Source organism: Montipora foliosa, unplaced genomic scaffold, assembly GCF_036669935.1.
Source record: "Montipora foliosa isolate CH-2021 unplaced genomic scaffold, ASM3666993v2 scaffold_480, whole genome shotgun sequence".
NCBI classification, from domain to species: domain Eukaryota; kingdom Metazoa; phylum Cnidaria; class Anthozoa; order Scleractinia; family Acroporidae; genus Montipora; species Montipora foliosa.
The window spans coordinates 155,317-164,657 of NW_027179790.1; the positions used below are offsets into that span (position 1 = coordinate 155,317).

The window sequence follows — 9,341 nt, forward strand, 5'->3', positions numbered from 1 at the left end:
ACGCCTTTAACGAAATATCTGTATTTTGAATAACAACTTACAGAAATAAGCACTGTTCTTCTAGCAAAGCATTGTTCAGTTCCTGAGAAGATCATCGGAAGGCATGGTTATTTGTCTTCAGTTACAATTGAGTCGTTCTCCAAAGGAAACTTCTCATCGTTTGTACCTCGAATTTCAAGTGGCTGATTTTGCATTAACGGCTGTTTCACGTTGACTTCACATCCTGTGTTTAATGTCGAAGGGTCTCTACCACTTCCTTCCTTCTGAGTACTTTTTCGCCAACTTTTTCCGTTGTTTTCTACATTTTGATCTTCTTCGCTTTTCCTGAATCGAATGTTTCCTATACTTCGACATCTCTGCAGCAACTTCTGTCGTTCACTGATTCGAAGTCAATTAAACACTCGGAAAGAACATTTGTTTTTATAACTGATCACAATTCGCACTGTTTGGCACTTAATTTTCTCACTTGCATTCTTTGCTACTCAGTTATGGTTTTTCCGACAAAATTCTCACTTTCCCTTCTATTGGTATCGGTAATTTGGACCCTAGAGACTCGTCGAAATTACTCTGCGCGAGTGTTAACTTACTGCGGGTAACTGCTATATGCCGAAGTTACAAAAACAAATTATCTGATGTTACTTTTCTCCCGAATCTTTTGCTTGCCTTACGACTCTTTTCTTTCTCGTGTTGCCTCACTTTCATGTAAGTGCCGCTGTTTGAACCTTCAATGCGGCCGACACAATAAAAAACAAAAGCACTTAATTAAGCATCAACAATAATGCTTTTGTTCGATTTGCCGGATAACGAATAATTATTTGTATTCATGTTAATTTCTTGAAAGTGAGAAAAATGCTTCAGACTTTCCGTTTTCACCTAATTGCGCGATCCAAGAAACTAAAAGTGCTACATTGTGGAGAAACGTTGTTGCCATGCCCTTTGTTGTGAAGTGTCACCTGTGTTTCAAGAAGTTTAAAACTGGTACTTCGTTGACGAAGCATTTCCATCTAAAACATCAGCGAAGTACCTTTAAAAGAGAGAGGTTCGAAGACGATTCAGGCAATCATGCCGATGAGGCGAAAGCAGTTACTCTGGGGCATGAAGAAAGAGAGGAGTACTTGAAGTGGTTGAGTGTCCTATTGGAACGTATCAATTCATCCTTAGTACCAGATCATCCAGGTAAACACTCCCTTATGATTTAAGTTGGAATACGTAGGCTTCTGCCAACAATTTTGTTCGTCTATTCACAGCAAAATGGTGCCATATTGACTGCTTTCAAGTTCCCGAGCAGTACTTTTTCCACATGTTGAGTCGTTTGGGGTCCCCAATACTGGATAGCGTCCGAGAAGTTAAACACAGGCGTCAACCAATTTTCAAGAGGAAGACCCGGCGTTTCTCTTACAAAATATTCGAGGAGGATGGATTTCGGAGGCTGCTAGATGAGCAAAACGTTTTAGAGTTCAAGTCCGAGGCACTCTTCCGGAATCACGAGGAGGTTCCAGATATTGAAGAAATGAATCCAGAGGAGGCCCTTATTTTTGCAAAACAAAGAGCCAGAAATGCTGGAGCAAGACCGACTAGTCGATCAGTCATTGAAATTAGCACTGGTGAAGGAAGATGTACGAGGGAAGTAGAACTTATTTGGTGGCCTGGCTTATACTCTTTCTCCCGTTATGGTAAACTTACCATTAGGTTTTTCGTGAGAAAGACCTCCCTTTAAATACTCGTACTCGTTAGAAAAGAAGCGAGGGTTTGTTTGAATGCAAATGTCTTTTTAGAACACAATTCAAAGTTAACTTTACACATGAGATTCTAAATATTTTTCCTTTAGTAGCTGTGCCCAATGTAAGGAATTGCTGATTTGAAAGTATTTGGCTATCTACTCGTTTCTCTGGGTAACCGGTCGTTTCAGCCATGAGTTGTATTGCCCTACATCTGACGTTGTAAGTGAGTTAGCTAACTCTAACACATCTCAGTTCTTGTTGTTTTTAAACTCTAACCGCGATTAGCGAGCCACTGAAGTACTAAAACAAAAGCCTTTCTCGTTCTTTAAACTATCGTTGCGACTAGCGAATCACATAACTCATCAGCGAACTGACCAACGATATTACTGAACTGTCCGTTTGCGAAGCATAAAACACTGGCGAAACGACCGCAATTCTTTCTATGCATACTTGAATCGCCAAACGTTAAGTTTTACTAAGGTATCTTAGCTCCTTGTTTCGGTACCACGAAATGCGCAAGAGTTCGAATTATCTTTTATTTGCACATTTTTTAACATTTGTGACAAATCACTTAAGTATAGCTAAACGTCTTAGCGGGCTAAATCCCGTGAACTTTACAATACAAAACCTCATGCCAGAGTGGCTAGATAACCTGTCGTTTTGCTACAACGTTAAGAATAAATTTACGACAATTTCTCGTTCGTAAGTTTGGCTGAAAATCATCTAGCTACCTTAGTGTAGCAAATCGACTGAACTCCCGCGTTAGTAAAACGACTTTATATTAAAACAAAAGGGGCTAAACTACAGAATACACGGCCACTTTTAACCATGCACCAAACGAGCCGGCTCGTTTGCTCTTTGCGTTGACGAAGTTAATTGCAGGCTCATACGCTCTTTATGTACATTAAGATGGCTCGTTTGCTCGGCAGTGGATCTCAGTGATGTGTGTTTCTATTTTCTCTACTTAAAAGACAAATATAAGCGTATGCAATTGTCGTTATAAAGAAGAAAAGAAAGCGTTCAACTCCATGTAATTTTCCCATCGTGTGTTTACCGTACATACATTTGACTTCACTGCCTAGTTACATAAACGTAAATAATCCTTATCAGTGTTCGGTTTGTTCATTCCCTTGAAACGAGCATTACAATTCGGATTGAGTAAATACTAAGGCCCAATCCAAACGCCGCTCCGCTCACGTGCCGAACCTAACTCAATAAAGTTCGACTAAAGAGCGACTTTGGAGCGACGGCTGATTCATACGCCCTACCTGGGTCGAACCAAACTGAAATCCATACAATGGTAAAGGGGTCTAGGTAAAGATAAAACTTCCGAGTGTATTGTGGTAAGATTATAAATTATCACAATTTATGCGTTAGGTTCGGCACATCACAAGAACGCCGTGTGAATCAGCCGCCGCTCCAACGTCGCATAGTGCGACAGACCCTGCCGAACTTAACGTTGTTGGCCGCTCCAAACCTAACCTGCCGAACCAAACTGATTCAAACGCCTCTCTTCTGCCGCTCTTAACTCATCAGTTAGGTTCGGCGCATGAATGGATCGGCGTTTGGAACGGGCCTAACCCTTCTCTCTCAACTGAAACAAGACACTCCTGCCGGTTTCGGACCGTTAGAAATAGTGATCTTAAGCAATGACGACGGCAACGCGAACGTCAAAAAAAACTGAATAGGCTTAACAACAAAAACAACTCTGCACGTGCACTACACCTTTTTGGTACATTTCTTTGTCGACACTGCACGACCAGGACGTGAAATTTGCTTTCTGTTTATTTAACTTGGCTGCAGTCTCCAAGAATTCAACTCCAGGAAATTTCAGCAAAAAAATTGACATTTAAAGCGAATTGCAGTAATCAGGACGTTAAAAAAAAAACGAGAATTCATTGTAATACTGACATATTCGCTGCCGTGAAAGTCGTCGTTGCTAATGATCCCAATTTTATGACGTATGCAGCATTTTGCTGACAAACATCGACACTAATTGCCCAACTGTATCAAGATATCGGCTATTCTTTTTCTGAACGGGAGAGCGGACGACTGATTGTACCATCTGAGGGGTTTGCTTGACAAGAGGTCGTCGACTGGAAGCTGAAAAGAAAAGGAAATATAGGTGTTAATAGATAAGACATTACATCAAACTAAAAGCACAATACTTTCAGGACGAGTGATAAGATTTTTCAAACCTAGAATACAGGCATACATTCAGCACAAATAACTCCCAAGGTGGAGTTAAATCAACCCATTGCGCTGGAGTTAAAATTTTTGTAAGAACTATTTCAACTCCAAGAAGGAGTTATTTTCCTATGTGGCAGAGTTAAAATAACTCCATAGGAAGGGTTAAAATTACCCCAAGGTAATGAGAGTTATTTCAACTCCAGATTTGGAGTAAATATGGAGGTAAAACTACCCAAGAAAAGGAGTTATTCTCGACGTAAATTTTAACTCCACCTTTGGAATCTTACTTTATATGGAACGTATAAGAGAGAAATCCAGTTTAAATGGCATGATTGCTTTCAGCAAAAAGCAAAAACAAATCGACAAAAAAAAAAAACTGGATGTCTTTTCAAGTCTGCTGCTTTTGACAGAGGAGTTCGTAACCCACAACCAACCAACTTCCAGGTTATGACGTCATTCACGTAAAACAACTGAAATACCAACGATTTTTGTAACTGGAATAAACTGAAGCGAAAGTGAGCTGCAAAAATACCTAATAACGAAATAAACGCTGGTTAACTGTTGATGACACTCGAAATCCTTACCTTGCGTTTCAAGAACTGTTCAAAAAACATCAAAAGAAACACACCACAGTCGTAGCCGTTTTCTTGCTGTGGTACCTAGGACAACAAATTGTAATAGATCAATTTGCTCAGTTTAATTATCTAAGGAAATACAATTTCTTTATATTTATAATTCTATAAAGGCGGCCGATGAAAACTCGAGTGTTCTCCGCGAAACGACACCGAATCAAGGGTTTGAGGCCTCAAGAAGGTTATAATGGTGCGAAAAAGAAAGGACAAAGAAGAGAGAGCCAAGGAGAAACAAGGACTATGCAACCTTTTGTTTTCTATTAGCAACGTTTGAGATACAAGGATGATCTCAGCGGAGCCGTTTTCAAAAATCCCAAATGATAAATATATCAACTATCAACGTGGAATAGAAATCCAGTTATAAGCTCACCTTAGGGTAAAAAACTGGCATAGATTTGTCACTAAATTCAGGGGCTCTCGTATCCACAGTTCCTCTCGTTACTGCTCACTTGCATCTAATAAAACTTTAAATAATACAAACAAAGTCAACTCTTGGAATACAGTAACAAATGATACATGTAAAATGCATCATCTGCATTGTGCTCTACCGAGCATCAACTCCTGACCTAAGTAATATACAGGAAGCAATTGTAATCTTACAAAAATCATACACGGTAATTGACGCACCTACGAAAACTTCGGCAGCCAATTTAAGAACATTCCTTTTGCTATTTTTCCATTTCTCGTCTGTCTAATTATTTTAACAGAAAGTCAAAGAGTACAGCAGTTTCAAGGAAAGTTAAGAAAGTATTAGCTCAGGAAACTTAATGACGTATAACGAATCTTGAAGACAAATATTGATCGTGTCTCTGTATTACCAGGAGCTACTGAGCAAACTTAATTCTAGTGATCTGTTTGGTATTAGGTGCCAAGACATGATGAAAACAGTTTTTAAGGCAATTCAGTTTGAAACGATGCCGAAGTACATACGTGGTCTTTTTCAAATGAGGAATACTGAACGCAACCTACGAGGATCAAGGAAACTTGTTATCCCATACGTTAACACAACCACTTATGGTCTACATTCCTTCAGATGTATACACTTCTGCAAACATGTGGAACTAACAGAGGACCTGAGGTCATTAACGTCCTTGAACGAGTTCAGAACTAAAATATGCCAAATTTCTTTCGAACATCAATGTAGTTTTTATTTATGTAAATAGTAGTTTAATGTACTGTATATAATATATGACTTTATTTATTTATTTATTTTTTCTCGGACAAATTAGCTATACAGCTACTCTTGTAAATCCGAGGTGAAATAAAGGTGATCTTGTTGTTGTTGATGTTGTTGTGTATTCTTCGTTTGGAGTAAAATTGTGTCACCATAAATAAAAAGTAGCTTTGCACAGTATTTTCATCTTAACTTTCGATTTACAAATTAAACTTACCTTCGAATTAGTTCAGCTTCCTGCTCTCTCGAAGATGGAGTACAGTATAAACTGTCCTCGGAACCCCAAACAATAGAATCAATCATAAAAATGGGTACCCTAAAAGCGACGATGCGAAAGTCAGAATGTGTAAAATATGACCTACACGGACGGTGTAGTAGGGATACAAATTGTGTGATCACTGGTAATACATAGCCATCAAATACATTACCACCACCAAGAATAGGTCTCAAACACATGAATTCTTCGAAAGACTATTCTTACCGTTCACTATGCAGTAATGGGAGGTTGTAAACCAAAGCCAGGAACCAGTGACCACTAAAAATATCAAAATAAAACCTTGGAATTACAATACGCAATTTACTAATGTGACCAGAGCTACTCAGACGAGTACGAATAGAACATGTAGGTGTAAACCATTTGAACCAAATATTAACCAAGGAGCGACAAACCTGAGATAAGTAAAAACCTTTTAGTAATGACATGGTGTCCACTAGATCTCACTTCAAACTGGTCTGTTATATAATTTACAGAAAAGGACGAGGGGCTGATCATGAAGACCTCTTTAAAGGGAGAATTTGATGTCTCTGCACATAGGCAAACTGTCACTTCAGCCCATTTAATTCCATTGTTATTGAAACAATTGAAAGAAATGATGCAGGAAACGGATACAATGCCATTGAAGTGGAACTACTCGTTGGAATTACTTTTGCAATCATTTCCTTTGTTTTATAACCTACTGCATGCGAATAGATAACTTGTGCGTTGAATAAAATGTTCAACCCGTACAATATATACGATAATCAAAACTAAATTTGATATTTTCTGTGTAAACCCGCAGTACATGTATCTTCTACCAAATTTGGGTCTGAGTAATTCAGTGTATGTGCTTTAATACTTTCTGTGATTAATGAACATCATCTGGTTCAGAAAGAAAGCGTAAAATTTACAACTGCTAGCGCCAAAGCTTGGACATGCGCAAAACTGTGAAACTGCCCCTTTAAAAAACAGGATTTTCTGGGATTAAACGAGAATTTCCGTGATATCCTTTTTCCACGGGATCAATCACTTTTACAGTCTTGTGTGGTCAAAATCCTATCAATGTTGGTTCACCAAACAATTAAACAACCAAAATACTATAATACAAAAAAATAGACACGCAAGCTTGCAAGAATCACAAACCTTCTACACACTGGAATAAAAACGAAATCCATTTTAAAAAGGTCAACTTTCCTTGAATGAGCAAGCCCTCTCATGTCGCTCTTCAGCACTAAAAACATGTCACGGGAGAAGAAGAGTTAGATGTAGCTATACCAGTAACCCTAGGATGCCATGTAAAATAAATTAAAATATTGAAGGAAACCACGAAGGGGGGAGGGAACTACCATATATAAGCTATAAAGGCATGTGCCGCCCCTAAGGGTATGGTTTTTGAGCCATTATGGTCCGAAAACGGGTACAGATTTGACCATCATGGTCTGAAATTGGGTATGGTTTTAAAGGAACCAAGATCGATTGGAGAACCAAGCAGCACACCCCCAACAAGAATTCCGTAAGTACCCTTTTGTGAATGCCACCTTATTTGATGCACTTCAATATGTTTATTGATTTACATGTATAAGCACAGATTTAAAAAAGAAATGTTTTCACGAACTTGCCTACATGTACAAATGGTAATTACTGATTTAATAAAAACAGATTATTCCTGTCACAAAATGTTCTTCAGTCATATGACTAGACTCCCCATATAAAATACACTGTACTGTTTTTCCAATTATATTAAACAGCAAACACATTCATTTCCTTGTCCCCAGATGGCGAAGCTTATGCAGGCGTTTCAGTAGCTGGGTAGCACAAAGTGGTCACCATTCTTTATTCCTCAGACAGTTTGTAAAGAAGAATGAACTAAACACGTGGCTGTTTTAACTTTCTGGTCCATTGCATAGATGGCATACCTTTGAAAAAATGAAGGGAAAGAAAACATTGCTTGTAAACAAAGTAAACAGCTCTAGCTTGAGAAATTTAAAGCTCCCACAGGTCATCAAATTTATCAACAATGCATACTTACAGCATAGAAAAAATCAACAATTGAATCGTTGATTTCCGTCCATCATCCAAGGTGTCCATATCCATTTGCAGAACAGTAACTTTTGCCATGGATGGTCGTGGTGGGAACACAGCCACGATACTCGGAAAACCAACAAACAAAAGTAAAAAGATTGAACCGAACTTTGTTGTTACACTGAACAAAGCCTTACACATGTAGCATGAAATCACACATTCAATGTAAGTTAACTGCTCTATATTTGAAAGCGGTTTAACTGGATATGTACGTGGAGCTCGCCTCAAGGAATCCATTCCAATAGCTGAAAAATAAATCTTTAACAAACCTGTCCTGATGAGTCAGATTGTTTGGTGGTATGTCATCAGCATCCAACACATCCAAGTCACTGTTAGGATCTGCAAATTTATAATACACATGGATATCTTAAAATATATGTTCAACTCTGTGCATTAATTGTCAGACTAAACAAAAGGACAAGAACAACTGAGTTTGACCATCACAGTGAACCATGTGTTTCATATACTCAATATTTATCTACAGTATAAAGCTGACACAATTAAAAAAACCACTGTGACATATCAGGACTTAATTCATTGTCGCTAAATTATTTTATTTCCCAAGCAATGAGAGATTTCCCCAGCTTAGAGCAAATCAAAATATTTGTTAACTTTTTAAATCTTAACATATAATATTCTGAAGTCTCATTGAGAAAAAAAGTATATCATTCCAAGGCCTCAATGGGAATCAATCAGGACCTTCTACCTGTATGTTCTCTTTGGAATCCTACCACTAAGCCAAAAAATAAAAATAAGACTATACAAAGAGCATTCAGTTGTTGTTATGGGGCCACAGGGTCAACATTACATGCACGCAAGTCAAAACTATGAAAACAAGAAACTGTTAAACACAAACAACCGGGATGATATGGGGTCCTACAAAGTATCCACACATAACCCTAAACTGAATGATGGAGCTAAGCACAGGAGTCTCCGATAGCTCAGGAAGTAGAGCATACTAAATGGTGAACGGGAAGGTCACAGGTTAGATTCACGTTAGCAACTTTGCATTCTGTTTCCTTAAAAATCACTGGGAATTTGGAATTACTATAGATTCAATGCTTTGTCCCCGAGAAGGATACAGTGCACTGGACTTCTACAAAGATATTAAGGACATCCTGCATTGAGAGAGTCAATTGTTTCTGTCACGGATGAAGGGGGAGTCATCATCTAGTCTACCCCCTACTCAGTGGGACAAAGCAGAAGAAACATTTACGCATTATTAAAAGCTTTTTCCTTTGCAATGGACGTTTTCTCTGCAAAGATGGAATATTATTATATTTCTT

The 9,341-nt window shown here is 38.3% G+C and overlaps 2 long non-coding RNA genes across 2 annotated transcripts; both read right to left on the reverse strand.

Moving 5' to 3' along the window:
* Positions 1-2,243: 2,243 nt before the first annotated feature.
* Positions 2,244-5,028, reverse strand: LOC137989919 (uncharacterized). Its single transcript, XR_011121082.1, has 3 exons — positions 4,914-5,028; positions 4,496-4,570; positions 2,244-3,824 (listed from the first exon to the last, which is right to left on the reverse strand). It is a non-coding gene; the product is annotated as an uncharacterized lncRNA (long non-coding RNA).
* An 885-nt stretch (positions 5,029-5,913) lies between these two features.
* LOC137989920 (uncharacterized) lies at positions 5,914-7,190 on the reverse strand. The gene is made up of 3 exons (XR_011121083.1): positions 7,117-7,190; positions 6,199-6,252; positions 5,914-6,033 (listed from the first exon to the last, which is right to left on the reverse strand). It is a non-coding gene; the product is annotated as an uncharacterized lncRNA (long non-coding RNA).
* Positions 7,191-9,341: the final 2,151 nt, after the last annotated feature.